Source organism: Kogia breviceps, chromosome 1, assembly GCF_026419965.1.
Source record: "Kogia breviceps isolate mKogBre1 chromosome 1, mKogBre1 haplotype 1, whole genome shotgun sequence".
In the NCBI taxonomy this organism is placed as follows: domain Eukaryota; kingdom Metazoa; phylum Chordata; class Mammalia; order Artiodactyla; family Physeteridae; genus Kogia; species Kogia breviceps.
Genome location: NC_081310.1, coordinates 177,291,530 through 177,309,144, shown reverse-complemented (window position 1 = coordinate 177,309,144; position 17,615 = coordinate 177,291,530). Strand labels below are relative to the sequence as shown.

General features: G+C 46.5%; 1 protein-coding gene across 3 annotated transcripts in view; it reads right to left on the bottom strand.

Annotated features, from left to right (window-relative positions):
- The window catches only part of PTP4A2 (protein tyrosine phosphatase 4A2), a 38,955-nt gene extending 21,575 nt beyond the window's left edge, over positions 1 to 17,380 (bottom strand). The window contains exons 1-2 of one of the 3 annotated variants that reach the window (XM_067012617.1): positions 17,266 to 17,380; positions 16,218 to 16,289 (exon numbers count right to left, since the gene is read on the bottom strand). The gene's annotated coding sequence lies outside the window, so the exon portion shown is untranslated. Of the gene's footprint in view, positions 1 to 3,711; positions 5,015 to 6,148; positions 6,548 to 16,217; positions 16,290 to 17,265 lie in introns of those variants that run through there. The other 2 variants (XM_059078359.2, XM_067012618.1) reach the window with 2 other exon arrangements.
- Positions 17,381 to 17,615: the final 235 nt, after the last annotated feature.

The following is a 17,615-nucleotide window of genomic DNA, read 5'->3' as shown; positions in this document are numbered from 1 at the left end:
AATTTTAAAAGTAGATAGAGTAGTAGTAACTCTTTGCTCACTGAGAGAAAACAAGTATTGCTATATTGGTGGGCATCTTCTGATCTACTGAGCGCTCCATAATTCATAATTACCAGCAAGCTCACAAAAACAGCCTCTCAGCTTACTAAAACCTACCTGATTGTTGAATTCTTTTTCCTAGTAAATGGATACAAGTTTAACTAAATTCTGCTTTGGTGATGACCTCCAAATGAATATCTCATCTCACCAGAAAAACAATTCAGAGTTTAGGCTACGACTTAAATTTGATGTGCTCTTCATCCAGAAAGATCTAAATTATTTGAATAATTTAAACCAATCACCAAAAGGTAACTTGCTTGTAACCACACATGCAGAATGAAGAAAGTCACTAGAATCTATTGTTTCTCCATCATATCCTTCTCAATTTGCTGACAAATCCTGCTGATGACTCATATCCTTCTGTACTAACCAGTCACTCTGTTCCCTCATGACAGGCTTTTCACCAATAATGGAAAGAAGGAAACACACCAATTTGTTTTGCTATTAAAAACAGTAAATATCAACATATGTATATAAATCCAATCTACAAAGACTGTGGTGGTACAACCTAGTAAATGTTTCCAGTAAAAGAGTGCAAAAAAGGGCTTCCCTGGTGGCGTAGTGGTTGAGAGTCCGCCTGCCGATGCAGGGGACACAGGTTCGTGCCCCAGTCTGGGAAGATCCCACATGCTGCGGAGCGGCTGGGCCTGTGAACCATGGCAAGAGTGCAAAAAAAAAAAAAAAAAACCTATGCTCAAATCTCAAAACAAAAAGACTAGAAGAAAGCAGACTTGTGAATTTGAATTCTTGTCAAACAATACATTAGTTAAGAGCCAACATTTTTGACCACTGCAGAAATAAAAATATAAAGTAATTTATCTGATCTGCTAAAGCAAATATATCATGTGCGCATTTTATGCCAAAAGAATTAACATTTTCTGAGAAGAATGAAATTTCAACCCAAAAACACATAAAAGGAATTAAATTATCTAAAAGGTAAAGAGAGTTCTAATGGTCAAAATATTTTTTCAAAACAGGCTCAACTAGCAAAGAAAGGGTCACAGAAAAGCTTAATCTAAAAATTCTATACAGTTTAAAAAGCAATGTTGTGCAATGTAAATTTATATTTAAATGATGAAATTTAGTTTCTAGATCACTTAAAATGGAGTGGATGCTGTATTACAGGACCCATAGATAAGAAATCAGTGCAGGCAAACAAAAAACATTTGTATTAAAATCACATAAAAACTGTTGGTATAATCTGTCAACCCCTCATGCCATTTTTCTGGCAGAGTTTATGCCCTGTAAATCTATACTGATTGATCAGGGAAAACCACCTCAACATGCGCAGGAGAAAGGTTATTTTCTCATCTGGGTCCTAGTAACTCCACAGGGTAACTGTGGAAAGTGGACAGAGCTTGCAGTGCTGTGCAGCTTCTCTCATGGAGGTGTCAGAGTAGTGACAGTTTCTGGTTTAGCCTAGACCCCTACAACTCCATGGAGCAAAAGATTCAGATACAATATCCACTTGAGCTCTATGCCAAGCAATCCTGTAAGGTTTCAAGTCCCAACAGAGTGGCCAGGAAGTAAAAGGAGCTAGAGAATGTGGTTCAGTCATACAATGAAGGATAACCAGAGAAAGCTATCAGACACCTCTGTATATATATACTAGTTCTGAAGTTGAAAATGGATAAAAGACTCTTCTAATACTCCAGATTAACAGACTTAAATCACCATTTCCCAAGTAATTTTAATAGGTGGCATCCACTGTTCATTTAACAAACCCAAGATACAAAATTAACCAAACTGTGACATCAATGACTCTTGCTTTACAGACGTCGAGAATAATCATCAGTTTCCATATAACCCAACTAGTATCTTGAGAAAAATCTCAAAGCAGCCACATCCCCCAAAGAGCAAAAAAAGTAACTGAGGTATCCTTTAAAAAGAAAACTAACTAAAAACTGAATTTCAAGCAAAGAAAAGGTGATTTCTTTAACATCTACTAATTCCTACATAATCCCCTGTAAAATGACTACAGTTAACTGGGGAGGAAAAAAAAAAAATGGTTAGAGACTTAAGTACTTTAAGCCCCAAGGGGAAAAATTTTTTTAAATCCACTGCCATCTATTTACTGATACTCTTTAACTAGGATTCAACAACTGATCTCTAAACCAATTTTCTTATCTGTAAAATTGGAAGAATGCCACTTACTCACTCCCAGGGTTATTATGAATTTAAAATAATATGATTCGTCATTTAGCACACAGAAGATTCTTAAGACGGTAATGTTGAAACCTAAAGCATAATGTTGGACTTCATAAGTACTCTAAGACCTCAAAATCTCTAACTACTACCCTAATTCAATAAACATAACTAAGTCTTCTATGTTAAAACTATGGGTCCTGATTTCCAGTTGCTCAAAATTTTTAAAGATCACCAACTTCTACAAGTACTATAGCTGATGAGATAGCACTCAAAGAAATCAACCTAACTTAGGCTTCCCTCTAAAGTTTCACTCCTCCAAGAGCAACAACTAAAAATTTATGTACTGCTCATCTGCATCTTATTCGTAAATGCTTTTTCTAGAGGCTTCACTGATTACCAATCCCACATTCCAACAAAAAAGGAACAGTACAGTCAAACCCTATAAAATAAATCTCCATTCAATTTCAACTTTGTGTCTCAAAACCATAGTGTTCTGTAACTACCTCATATAGAAATGTGCCATCTTTAAAGACAAAGTGAATAAAAAGTTGCATCTTAAGAAAAATAAATGTTTTTCCTTGTTCACACAAATGTCTTTTCAAGTAAAACATAAATATGGGGCTTTCAGACATTTTAAGAAATGCAAAAACATTCAAACATTTACTCTTCCCTAGTGCCACCAAAGTTCAATGATGTTGTAAATGGTTTCTGCCTATAAATTTGGTTCGTTCAAATTAAATATTACTTGCCTGACTCATGGAGGGAGTGGTTTGACTTTTGCTGTTCTGAGTCAGAATATATCGGGTTCAGCAATTCTAAAAAATTTTTCATTTATATAGGTGGTCTAAAATGCTAGTAGCCTTTTCTAGCTACTAAATATAAGAAACTGTTGCATTAGTAGCAAAGTCTTAGTGATAATAATACTTTGAGTCTGTAGTTTAATTTATAATTAACAAAGTGCTTTCATATATATTTTCTCACTTGATCTTCAAAATCTCCTGAGGTAAAAATCCCACAAAGCTGAAGAGAAAGACTTTCACAAAGAAGTGACAACTTCTGGTTGACTCTTAGCCCCATTAATACACACTTCTTCTTTCCCCAAAAATAAAATAACATTTAAAAGGCTGCTGGGTTTCTCTAATCAGACTTTCCTCTCCCAGACATATCCCAGGTGCCTCATAAGACTCTCGGCTCAAAGCACCCTAAGGCCCCAAGAGAGTTCCAAGGCAGAATCTCCACCCACATAAAAGCCTAGCCTAACTTAGGCCCCAAAGAGCCTCAAGTTAGCATCTCCTAAATGATCTCCTTGCCTCCAGCCATTCACTCTTCTGCATTACCTTCAACATCTCTCATCTGTACAAGCTGCTCAGTCACTGTGTGGATGAGAAACCTCAAAGAGAGACAACCTAGCGAGGGTAGTTGACGGTATAGTAGAAAAATCAAAGACTTTGGAGTCAGACTGACCTGGGTTTTTAATCCAGCTGGGACAAGTTACTTCACCTCTTTGAGTCTCTATATCTTCTCATCTCATCACTGTAAGTCAATGAGGGCTCATCACTGTATCCCTAACGTCTGGCAAATAGAAACCACTCAACATGTGCCAAATGAATGCAAATGAGGACACCTACCACCTTTTAATAGTAGCTGTGAGAACTGAATGAGAGTATGAAAAGCACCTGGTACATAGGAGGAACTTAACACTAATTAATCTGGTCCCCCACCAAACAGTATCAATACTATTTACTGTTTCTGAAAGCAGAGAGCATGCTAGTGATGGAGAAAAGGACACCGTAAGAAAAATATAATTTCTGACTTCTTATTACACACCAATGTTTTTGCTTGTAATTCTAACACGTCTAGTACCAAAAGGACCACGCTACTCTCTGCTTATATTGAAAAGACTCCCAACTTCTAAGAGACTTCCCATGATTACAGTATAAAATCCATATCAAGGTATTCTTCATCAAGAACCCCTACTTCTACTACATGAGAATCTGGAAAACTCCATGACAGTGATTAGTCCATTCACTATCCACTATGAAACAACTTTTAAAATGAATACCAGCAATAAACTTCTATCTTTACCAACATAATGGTATGCTGGCAAGTGATGATGAAGCCTTAATAATGTGTCATTCTGGGAACTTCCCTGGTGGCGCAGTGGTTAAGAATCCCCCTGCCAATGCAGGGGACACGGGTTCGAACCCTGGTCTAGAAAGACTCCACATGCCGCAGAGCAACTAAGCCCATGTGCCACAACTACTGAGCCTGTGCTCTAGAGCCCACGAGCCACAACTACTGAGCCCGCGTGCTGCAACTACTAAAGCCCACGCACCTAGAGCCCGTGCTCCGCAACAAGAGAAACCACCGCAATGAGAAGCCCGCGCACTCCAACAAAGAGTAGCCCACACTCTCCGCAACTAGAGAAAAGCCCGCGCGCAGCAACGAAGACTGCAGCCAAAAACAAATAAGTAAATGTATTTAAAAAAATGTCATTCTGAAGCCTTAATTTCCTTTTGCACCTTGAATGAGGCATAATTTCACTCACTTCCTGTCTGAAACTACTCAGTAATAGAGGAAGGGAGCCAGTAACCACCATATTTAATCCGGCAATGGTTACAGTTTGGTGACTCCATACAGACAAGCATTTGCTGAATGCCTACAATGCTACTAAAACTGTCAGATACTTTATACATTTCTTGAAAAATTCCAGAAAATAATAAACTAGCCTATGGTTCTTCTTCATCATCAACATGTTACACCATTATTATTATCGTTATTATTACTTCTTAAAATCTTCTTTCCAGAGGATAGGAAAGAGCTAAAACCTAAAAAAACATTTCTTAAATTTACCTAACAATAGAATACCTCTCACCTGAAAAACTAGCAGTACTTTACAAAAGAGTTTGTGCAATACACAAATTTGTTTTAGTTAGTTCTCAGAACCCCAGACTAGGATGGGATGCCAATCATATGCTTGACAAATTTGGAAATTCATGTCCATGTCATGAAATATGGGGAGGGCGGGTCACAGGACCAGAAGAATGTAGTGCCACTGGAAAAGACTTCTGTACCCTCTCCTCATACTTGAACCCAAGGACCCAGGGACAAGATGCTCCTGGAAAGCACTCCCTAACCCAGGACACCCGGGTTCACTATGGCCCTAGAAAACGATCAAGGAGAGCCTCCAGGAAGCCGGCTCACAGACTGGACAGTCGCAGGCACACACCTCCACACTCCCTCATATGCCGTACACCTTCTCCCCAACCTCTCCCACACCGCACTCAGGTTCTCCCCACCACCACTCTACCTCAGGCACGCGAAACTCTCCCTCCCCCACTTACTCTCCCCATTTACCCCACTCTCCCATGCACACTCCTACTCCCGACACTCACTCGTTCCCACACGCTCCCCCTCACTCTTCCCTACACTCAGCCACACTCGCACTCCTCCCACCCTCCTGACACTGTCCCCGCTACCGCCCCCCACTCGCACTCCCCCTCACTCTCCTCTACACACACACACACACACACACACAGACTGCCCCCAACTCCCCCCATCCACACTTTCTCCCCCCCCACGCTCTCTCTCCCCCCACATGCACACTAGCCCTGTCCCCAACTCACACTCTCGCCCTCACGCACGCACATCGCCCCCCCACTCAACATTCTTGCACACAGCACTAGTCCCTCCCCCTCCCACACACGCGATCCCACCCCCTGCTCACCCACCCTCGCTCTCCACGCTTCCCGGCCGCGCTCCCCCCGCCCCCGGCCCCGGCCCGGCCCTCCTTCCGGGGACGTGTCTCGGGCCTGCACTAATGGCTGCGGCGCCTCCCGCCCTCCCCTGCCCCGAGGCCCCGGGAGCCAGAGCGGGGGCCGCCCGGGAGCAGCGCACTCACGCTGGCGAGCTGGGGACTGGGCATTGAAGTCCGGCGGCGGCGGGAGCGAGGAGGCGCCTCTCTCCTCAGTCACCTCGGCGGCGGCGGCGGCGGCGGTAGCGGTGGCGGCGACGGCTCCCCCCCAGCCTCGGCGCGCGACACCCGGCCCGGCCCGGCGGCGGCGGCGGCGCGTGTCCACGAGTCCGTCTTGCTGCTGCTGCTGCTGCGGCCGCCGCTGCGTCTCCGGCTGCCGCCGCTGTCCCCGCTGCCGCCGCTGCCCTGTGGCGTCGCCTCGAGCCGTACCCGGCCGCCGCTGCCGCTCCAGCCGCTACCGGACGGACGACGGTTACAGCCCGGCCGATCGCGCCGCCGCCACCACCGCTGCGCGCGCAGCCGGAACCAGCTCCCGCCGCCGCCCCTCAGGGGGCGCTGCGGGGCGCGGCGCGCGCGCCCTCCGGCCCGCCCCCCGCGCCCGCTGACTGGCTGGCGGGCCGGCTCGGGGCGGTGGGGCCCGCCCACCTGCCCCCCGGGGCGCTGACCCACTGCCCTCGGCGCCTCCCCCGCTCCTCCTCGTGGTTCGTTCCGCTCAGCACTCCTGGCTGCGGAAGGCGCGTCCATGTGACCGGGGAGGGGGGAGCAGAACCTGGCCTGGGTGTCCTTCGCCCACGCCGCGGCCCGCCCATCCGCACCTGGACTGGGCCAGAGCCCGAGGCCGCGGGGTGACCCTCAAGGTCGAAGGGCCTTTTCCTGCGGCCGGGCCGTGAGGCTAGATCCCTATGGGACAAGGCGGCGACCGAGCCCTTTGCTCGGGGATTTCCAACCCAGAAGTGAGAACCCGGGCAGCTCAGTTCTTGGCTGCCCTTTCCCGAGGCCCCAGATAAATGGCGTGTGCGTCTGCAATAGCGAAGGATATTTTTGCGTCCCCCTACCCTTACTCCTCGACCGCGCGCCACACACACACACCCCCAGACCTAGGAACCGCGCGCAGCGGATCAAAATTCAAACTTCCGGGATGTAGTATCTTGGGCAAGTTATTTCCTCTCTCTGCGTATTTTCAACTATTAAATGGAAATAGTTATCAGCTACCTCATGGGGCTGTGTTCATTACGTATGAAAAATTTCTGATAAAAAGGAGACCCTGAATTTAACGACAGGGATTATCCTAGAGATCTCAGTATTCTCTCTTGTATTTAGAAGGTGGTCAGAAATTCTTTCTTTGTCAGACCGTTCGTTGTGAGTTTTGGTTTGGAAAATGTGGTCACAGGTGAGTTGGGAGATTGATCTGGGCCACTGCCAGGTGGCAGCAGGAAAGACACTAGAGGCTGGCTTGAGAGGAAGGAGGGAGACTTACCCATGAGAGTTGGAGGAGGCGGGCAGGGGCTCTGTCCTCTCTCGCCACCCTGGGAAGCCTTACCTGCTCAGACTTGGCACCTATCTAGAAGGGACTTCTGCCCCTTGGGCTGCCTTTCGCCCGCCCCCCAGCACCACCACACACGTTTGCTTGGCCCTGTGGGGAGAAGCAATGGTCAGTAGTCATCATTAAGCCTTCCCCACAAGGTAGACCTGGGGCTTTGCTCCTGACCAGAAGGCCTCCATTAGAGCTTAGCAGTAAAAAGAAAGGTCTTATGACTCAGCCACAGCACAGAACCCAGGATGTTCACCTCCAGCAGGTGGCCCGGGAGGAGGTAGGTATTCCAGGGCAAGGCTGGGTGGCAGAGCTTTGTAGGAGCTGAGAGGCCTTGAAGCAAGAGGGGCTGCAGATCAGAATCAAGGCCCTTTGGGTGAGGAGCACAGACTCAGCTGCTGCTCTGACATTCTAGCGTTTTCCACTTCCTCGAAGCACAGGCTTGAGACAGAGAACTACCTGCTCTGCAAAACTTTGGTTGAGTCTCCTGGTTATTGATTTGTCTGCTGAAGTTTCAAAACACCTTATGTAATCCCCTATCATAGCATGTATCATGTGTATTATAAATGCCTATTTTACGTTCTCCCCTATTTAGACTGTCTTACTTGGGGCAGTGTAGTAGGTTGTTGAGAAATGGATTTAGCCCAGCCCTAAAATGTCAGTAAATAGTATAATAATAACATGGGACTTCACTGGCAGTCCAGTGGTTAGGAGTCTGTGCTTTCACTGCAGGGGCCACGGGTTCGATCCCTGGTTGGGGAATTAAGATCCCACATGCCCTGCGGCATGGCTGAAAACACACACACACACACAACAGCATAAGGATAACAAAAATAGCTATTATAACAGGTACCATTTATTAAGCATCTATTCTAAGCCCTGGGCAGATGTTTTTAAATATATTATCAAGTTTATGCTTCAAAATAAGCCTGTGAGGAAGTTGTTACCATCCTCATTTTTTTTTTTTTTTTTTTTGCGGTACACGGACCTCTCACTGTTGTGACCTCTCCCGTTGTGGAGCGCAGGTTCCGGAGGCGCAGGCTCAGCGGCCACGGCTCACGGGCCCAGCCGCTCCGCGGCACGTGGGATCTTCCCGGACCGGGGCGCGAACCCGCGTCCCCTGCATCGGCAGGCGGACTCTCAACCACTGCGCCACCGGGGAAGCCCACCATCCTCATTTTAAGAGGGTTGGAGGGAATTCCCTGGCAGTCCAGTGGTTAGGACTCCGTGCCTTCACTGCCAAGGGCCTGGGTTCAATCCCTGGTCAGGAAGTAAGATACTGCAAGCTGCATGGTGCGGCCAAACACTTTAAAATAAAAGGGACTGGAGGCTCAGAGAGACAAAGTGACAGAAGCAGGATTCAGCCCAGGTGTCTGCCTCTGAAGCCCACATAAGCATGAGGTTAGTCTCTGACTCCAGTCAATAACTGGTGTACATCATAGTAAGCTGGAATCCCTTCTGAGATATTAGAAACACCCCCCTCTGGGAGCAAAAGCCCTGAGACCATGGCACCACCAACCCCTCGCACTCCCAGGACAACAGGGAAATGCTCTAACCCCTGACATGAATGACCTCATCCAAATGGTTTCCCAAGGAAAACTGCACACCTCAAACAGATCAGGAACTGGGCTGCAGGCACCTTATTACAGCGTGAACCACGCTTGGCAGTGAGTTTTACACATAATAAGTGCCCGGAGTTTATCCAGCGCCTTTGCTGAAGCATTCCAAGTGCCATTAGCTTATTAATCCTTCCAGCGCCCCTGTGAGGCAAAGCTGGCGGCCTCCTTGACTGATTTTATGGAGCATTAGCTCCTTGAGAGCGGGAGCTGTGTGGGCCTGCCACACACAGGGGTTAGAGAAAGAAGTAACGGTGATGTGGCAAAGAAACCGAGACCCTCAGGGAAGTGGTTTTAGACAGAAGTGGGGACACAACCCAGGTGCCTTGTTGCTACCCTGGGACCCTAGACTGTTTCATCAGGCATCCTTGCATTGCCATTATATTGCTGTGTAACTTCGGGAAGTTATTTCATCTAGTCTTAATTTTTCCAACTGTAAGATGGAAAAGGAAACAGTACTTACCTCATGACATAGTTTTGAGCATTACAGGAGTTAGTGTATATAACTCAGGTAGCACCATACAGGACACATAGTAAGTGTTCAATAAATGTTAGCTATTATTACAATTATTAGAACGGTACTTGGCACTGTGGAATGAGTAAATGGAATGAGCTTTGCTACTACTGACTACAGAGTTTATTTCAAAACTGCAGGCTCTTGTTCTCACTGTTAGCTTTGTGACCTTGGACAGAGAGCTTAACTTCAGGACTGAACCTCTATCCTCATCTGTGAAATGGGGTAGCTCTGAAATGAAGATCTTTTTTTAAAAAAAACAGGATTTATTTATTTATTATTTAAATCTTATTTATTTTTGGCTGCATTGGGCCTTCATTGCTGTGCGCGGGCTTTCTCTAGTTGCGGAGAGTGGGGGCTACTCTTCATTGCACTGCGCGAGCTTCTCATTGTGGTGGCTTCTCTTGCTGTGGATTCTCATTGTGGTGGCTTCTCTTGTTGTGGAGCACGGGCTCTAGGCACACAGGCTTCAGTAGCTGCAGCACGCAGGCTCAGTAGTTGTGGCTTGCAGGCTCTAGAGCACAGGCTCAGTAGTTGTGGTGCACCGGCTTAGTTGCTCCGTGGCATGTGGGATCTTCCTGGACCAGGACTCGAACCTGTGTCCCCTGCATTGGCAGGCGGATTCTTAACCACTGCGCCACCAGGGAAGTTCCTGAAATGAAGATCTTGAACGTGTTTTGTAAACTATCAAGCACTACACGGACATTAACGGTGGTTTTGTACTGTGACTCTACAGGAATCCCAGCTCTGCCCCTCAAATTCCCAACTTCTAAAGTTGCCTGGTGGGACTTCCCTGGTGGCACAGTAGTTAAGAATCTGCCTGCCAATGCAGGGGACACGGGTTCAAGCCCTGGGCCGGGAAGATCCCACATGCCGCTGAGCAACTAAGCCCATGCACCACAACTACTGAGCCTGCGCTCTAGAGCCCACGAGCCACAGCTACTGAGACCACATGCCACAACTACTGAAGCCGACATGCCTACAGCCCATGCTCCACAACAAGAGAAGCCACTGCAAATAAGAAGCCCCTGCACCGCAACGACGCTTGCCGCAGCTAGAGAAAAGCCTGTGCACAGCAACAAAGACCCAACACAGCCAAATAAATAAATAAATTTATTAAAGTTGCCTGGTGTGTAATATGGCGGTGATGATCACATCTATCTTGGGGGTTGTTGTGAAAAAAATAAATTATAAAAGACAATATATTTAAACTACGCAGCACGGTAGGACGTAGTCCATACATGTTACTTCCCTACCCCCTAATAAGTGTTGCCTTTCAAAGTCCTAAAGTAAAGGAAGCTTCAGGTTGTGATGGGAAATCTATGGGACTGATAGAGCTGGGATTATTCCTGGCTCTGCCACTTTTTGACTTTGGGCAAGTTACCTAATCTCTCTGAGCTTTCCAATTTCCTAGCTAATGGGAGATAAGGGATGCCTGCACTGCAAAGTTTTAGGAAGAAAAGACCGAGCCAGGGCTTACCCAATAAATGGGAGCTACTGACAAATGCACAGGCAGGCCTGTGAACTACTCCATGCAAAGGACCCAGTTGGAAGCAACGACCAAAATTCCCCAACCCGAAACCAAACGGGGTCATGAGCTGCAAAATGAGCGATCTGGGCTCCAGAAAGTTCAGCTGACCCTGGGAGGTTCCCGCCCAGCACTGCTTAGCTTGTCTGGACCCTGGCAGTGGACCGGTCAGGAGAAGGCCAAGAGAGGATTCAACCACCCCAAAGTGATAACCGGGGAGGGGGAGGCAGGGGGAGGAAGGAATGTACTGATTCACCGCCCCACCCATCCCCTGCCTCTAATCTCTCTTCCGGAATTTTACAGCCCTCTACAGGGGCGGAGGCCGAGGGGGCAGGGCGCCGGTCACTAAGGACTGCAGGAACCTTCCCCGCCCCCGTGCTTGTCAATCAGCTTCTACGGGAAGCCCTGGGGAGTTGTGCAGACCCCTGCAGTTTGCCCTCGGCGGCAGCCTTCAGAAGAAGAGCCTGGGTGCAAGCTGCCTGGGGAAGCCCAGCGGGGAGGGAGAGGAGCTGTAAATTCCGGGAGACGTCAAGGCTTGCTTCGAGGGTGGGTCCGCGGGTCAGGAGTTCCCTCCCCTGGTGCCAGTAGGAGCTGGAAAGCTGCTGCTGAATCAAGGCTGGGCCTGGGTGCACTGGAAGGCCGCGGCCTCCTTCTGGATCCTTCCCTCGGCCAATCAGCTATCAGGATACCCCTCTCCACCAATGTCAGGTGTTACTGGATTTCAGCCAGAGATCCAAAAGGAAAACGACTTAAGGAACTGACAGCGAGGGAGAGGGAAAAGTTTAGAATCATGGCGCAACCTCCTTATTTTATCTTACTAAAGATGGGGCAACTGAGGCCCCCAGAGTGCAGGGATCAGCTCAAGGCGGTGCTGAGAAACAGCAGCGGACTCCAGGCCAGTACTTTAACCTCTGGCGCTGCCCTGACTGCTCCTTTCAATTCACAGCATTCCCTGACACCTAGAGACTTAGTTTCCCCGTTTGGCAGTTGGAAAATACCAAAGAATTTATTAGTAAGTGAAACAAGCACTGTTGGAAGTGAAGCAGCGAATTTTCCTGCTCAACGAACGAAGTGATTAGGAGGTAATGATGCACAGAGCTAACATTTATTGAGCACTTACTATGTGCCAGGAACTGTTGTTGTAAGCCCTTATAGCTTTAACGAGTTTAATTTCACAACAATCCTAGGAGGTGGAAATTATTATTCCCATTTTATATACAGGGAAACTGAGGTGAATAACAGAGAAGCCACTTGACCAAGGTCACCCAGCTAGTATGTGATAGAGGCAGGATTTGAACCCAGAGAGTATTTTTCCTGAGCCTCACACCCTCAACCTCTATGCTGTCTGCTTCCCGAATGAGAATGTGGTTACAATCTACCTACATTACAGTTATTGGTTTAACCGTGTAAGCTCTTTTCATTATGGCAACTTCTTTTGGAGTGACATAGATTATCTGCTTGTGTATAAATGTTTAATATATGCTCTCTGACCATGATAATGTTTCTACACACTGAGACTTCAAAGCACCAGGTTAAATGGGGCAATCAAGGTCACATTGTGAAATCGAGAGGATTCCTTCACTGATGGTGCACAGTTGTCTTAATTCTGTCAGGTGCTATGGCCAGAATCCTGACTTTCCCCCCCAACACTGGCTCCCTGCCCTGCTACCCTCAACATATCCCCTACCCTATCCACAACTTGTGTACATATAAACCGCACAATTGAAGGTTTCTTTCTTGGCTTAAAGCCAAAATGATAGTTCTTCTTTTGTTAAAATGCAAACATCACAAGAGTGAAAAACTGGGCCTTTCCAGCCATTTTCATGTAATGAGAATGAGATTTATCAACTCCTCCCTAAAAATGAATTTCAGTAGGAGAGAGCAGAAGGACTACAAATTCACCAGAATTAATGTTTGAAAGAACTTCAGAAGTCATCTAGTGTAGCCTCTCCTTTCATAGGCCCAGATAAAGAAAAGGAGTTTCCCAGGCCACTCAGAGATATTGAGGGCCCGAGGAGGGTGGGAGGACCCCTTGTGGGGAACAGAAGGGCAGGCAAAAGAACAAAAGATTAGGGCTTCCTCGGTGGCACAGTGGTTGAGAATCTGCCTGCTAATGCAGGGGACACAGGTTCGAGCCCTGGTCTGGGAGGATGCCACATGCTGCGGAGCAACTAGGCCCGTGAGCCACAACTACTGAGCCTGCGTGTCTGGAGCCTGTGCTCTGCAACAAGAGAGGCCACGATAGTGAGAGGCCGCCCATCGCACCGCGATGAAGAGTGGCCCCCGCTTGCCACAACTAGAGAAAGCCCTCGCACAGAAACAAAGACCCAACACAGCAAAAATAAATAAAATAAATTAAAAGGACAAAAGATTAGATTAGCCTCAATGTCAGAAGCTTTTCCTTCTAGTTGTGTTCTAACCCTCAGTCTCAGCCTTAAAAATTATATGTGCATTTTATAGTATATAAATTATACTTTAATAAGACTGTTAAGGGAACTCCCTCGCAGTCCAGCGTTTAGGAGTCAGTGCTTTCACTGCCGGGGCCCGGGTTCAATCCCTAGTCAGGGAACTAAGATCCCACAGGCCACATGGTGTGGCCAAAAATAATAATAATAATAACGCTGTTAAAAACTAAGACATGCTTCCTATAAAAATTTTTTTTAATTACAAAGATGAATGCTTAATAAAGTAAAAGTCCCCCATAATCATACCCAAAGAAAGAACCACTATTAACAATGTATTATATTGTTCCTCCCAATTTTTCTCTGTACATTCATATTTTTTCTGTGTATTTATATATGCATACACATGTGTGCATGTTTATAATCGAGTTGGGATTGTTTCTCTTAACAATATGTCTTGGACGGTTTTCCATGTCAATACATTTAGATCTACCTCATTCTTTTAAAGCCTGCGTACATAGTATAGCTGAACTATAATTTATTTAACAGATTCCCTAATGATAGATACTTGAATTGTTTCCTTTTTCTGCTAATACAAGCAGTACTACAATGGACATTTCTGCACATACATTTTTGAGCCCTTTTAGAGGAATCCTGTAGGATAAATTCCCAGCGAAACTGTTCCTTTTATTTTTTTTATTTTTATTTTTTTTTTTTGCGGTACGCGGGCCTCGCCTGTTGCGGAGCACAGGCTCCGGACGCGCAGGCTCAGCGGCCACGGCTCACGGGCCCAGCCGCTCTGCGGCACGTGGGATCCTCCCGGACCGGGGCACGAACCCGTGTCCCCTGCATCGGCAGGCGGACTCGCAACCACTGCGCTACCAGGGAAGCCCACTGTTCCTTTTAAAGCAACATGCCTCATAGATTATCATTTTCATCTTATTCCAAATGCCCTGACATAAAAGCCTGACCCTGATCAAAATCACACAAAGTGCTCAGGCTATAGTACACATTAAATAATGTGTTATTTTCATATTAGTTATTTTCATGATTATTATTACTATTATTTCATGATATCATTAGTCTGGTGGGTAGAAGTTCATTCCTTCAGTTAACAATTATTGATGAGCTTCTGCCGGGTGATGGGCCGGAGGGTCCAGCAGTAAACAGATGTAGACCCTGCCCTCAGGAAGGTGACAGTCTAGTTGTTGATGGATGTATCAACCAGTGATTACAACACTGTGAGATAAGTGCTGCCAAAGTGGTAACTGTAGGGGAGATAAGGGAGCATACAGGAGGGTCAATAACCAACCTGAAGAAGGGCAGGCAAGAGAGGGGAGATGAAAAAGAAGTGACAGCTTGAATTATCCAAAGAGGGAAGGTATTGAGCAGCCACCAGAGGTATCTGAGCAGAGGCCAAGACACCATCTCCAAGAACTACTGGTAGGAACAGGAAACCAAATCAGTGGTTTCTCAAATGTCCACACTCAGACTGGTGCTAGATGGGGATAGCAGAAAATTAAGGATAAAAAGGTAAATTTCATATGCTAAATCTATTCAGTTTAAGGGACAGGTTTTCATTCTGAAAGTATACCCTTCCTATCTTTTTTGGTATTAAAATGTCCTTCCTTTCGTGAAGCAGTGGTTGTAGTAAATGACAGTTGTCTTTCTTTAATGTTTTTGTTTGGCCAAACTAAAAGCTAGCAACCATGTCTGGATTTTCCTCCTTACTTTTTAAACTTCTGGGACCTCTGAGCCAGGTGACTTCTAAGGCTTTTTCCATCCTTGTGATTATAAGATTCTCTGCTCAACAGTGATCATGACCTGAAGCTGAATTAAGTTTTCACTCTGTGAGCCAAATCTTTTTCAACAGACCCAAGTTAAAAAAAAAACAAAAAACATAAGTATGTGAGTAAGTAAAAGAAAGAAAAAAATTTGGTACTCTCTTAAACACTTTTAGTTTTTGGTTCCCAAACCACATCAGAGTACCTCAAGTTTCCATATAGACTTGCTCTCTTGCTCCCAGAAAATGCAGCACTGAAGAAGAGAAACCACAGAAGTAACAGATAGAAGTGATATGGGAAAAATCAATTTGGTGCAGTTTTCACAAACCTTTAAAATAGAGCAATTTAAGTGATGATGGTATGGTGTTTTTTTTTTTTTTTTTTTTTTTTTTAGCTGTACGCGGGCCTCTCACTGCTGGTCTCTCCCATTGCAGAGCACAGGCTCCAGACGCGCAGGCTCAGCAGCCATGGCTCACGGGCCCAGCCACTCTGCGGCATGTGGGATCCTCCCGGACCGGGGCACAAACCCATGTCCCTTGCATCGGCGGGCAGACTCTCAACCACTGCGCCACCAGGGAAGCCCTGATACTGGTGTTTTTCTAGCATTTCTCTGAGCAGGTGGGGAGGGGATTTTTTTTTCCACCCCTTTCACTTAGAAGAAAATGGAAGCAATGAAAAGCACAAGTCTCCTGTAAGGTCACATCAAGAGGAACAAATGAAATGCAGCTCCCCTGTAACCAGAAGCAGTAAACCCTCAGACAGGCACCAGGCAGTACTTCCCTGCAGGAACTGAGTATTCGCCAGCACACCTGGCTCTGCTGTTACCATGGCAACTCCTCACCTTTACATTCCTTGACTTGGGAGTTGAGACTGGTTCAGGGCACATTTGAGTTTTCATGTTTCTCCTTGGCTTCTAGAAAAGGAAAGGGGAGGAGAGGGAAAGGATTCAAATCAGCTGACCTCCTGCCTTGGCTATTTGCTTTGCAGCTTGTGTAACTAGGCCTCGCTGGTGAGAGAGGGGCCTGCAGCAGGGTGAGGGAGCCCAAAAGGCCTAGGTTCAAATCCCAGCTCCTCAACTGAATCCACTTATTCATTCCAACCAGTCGTCCTCTGGGCCAGGCACTAGCCATACAGAGAGATGACTGAATAACCAGAGTTGGCCGTCAGAGAGCTGGCAGTCCAGAGGGAAAGCTGGGTCAGCAGCCACAAGCCAGTGTGACAAGTGACTTCACAGAGGCAGGTGTCGATTCTATCGCTGCCCAGAGAGGTGACCTTGCAGGGAGGGGAGAAACAGTATGTGACTCACACTGCATTGAAAAGGACTCTTTAGGAGCACTCTAGCAAGAGTTCCTTCCTCTTGGGCCCAAAGAATTCAGCATGAGAGCCTCAAATTAAGGGTGTCAAGAGTTGAGATTTGCACTGTGACCTCAGGCATGTCAACTCACTTTCCTGAGCCTCAGTTTCCCCATCTGTAACCAAAGCTAATAATAACTACCCTACTCCTGTTGAGAAAAATTACATTAATTAATATAGAATGATGAATCAAAGAACAGATAGACTTGGATCCAAACCCTGACTCTTCAATGATCAACTGAGAGATAATTCTGGACTTTAACCCCTCTGAGTCTCACTTTCCTCACCTGTAAAAGAATCATCATAATCATACAACTCATAAGTGTTGCTAGAATTAGATGGGATAACACAGGTGAACCACATAGCACCAGCACACAATAAAGTGCTAGTTACTTCTTATTACAGAATCTCCTGATCTAGTGCCTGATGTGTCCCTAAGTCAGATGGTATTGTTATTATTGTCACATGGCACCTGGTAGGCGCTCTGTAAATGTTACTTTCCCAGCCTCTTGGGACCCTCTCCTCCAATGACTCACCTTTGCATCACCTCCAGCTTTCAGATCTGTTGGCTGTTTCTTTCCCAAGCCAAGGAGAGTGCAATTTAATCTGCATCCCTCTCCAGCATCCCCTTCTTCACCTTGGCCTGAGCCTGTCTCCTGGGCTGGGCCTGGCCCCAAGGAGCTCCTCTGGAGACTGAGGTGGGGGAAAAGGCAGGGAGTGCGTCAGCCCTGATGCAATCGCAGGCTCATTGCTTGGCCCACTTCCTCCTCTTTGGGTGTTTACTGGAGCCTGGATTCCACAGGAACCCTTGGAAGAGTGCACTGACAGTGGGGGCGGGCAGCACACAAAGTTGTGCCTACTTTGGGGACAGTTTAGGGAGAAAGAG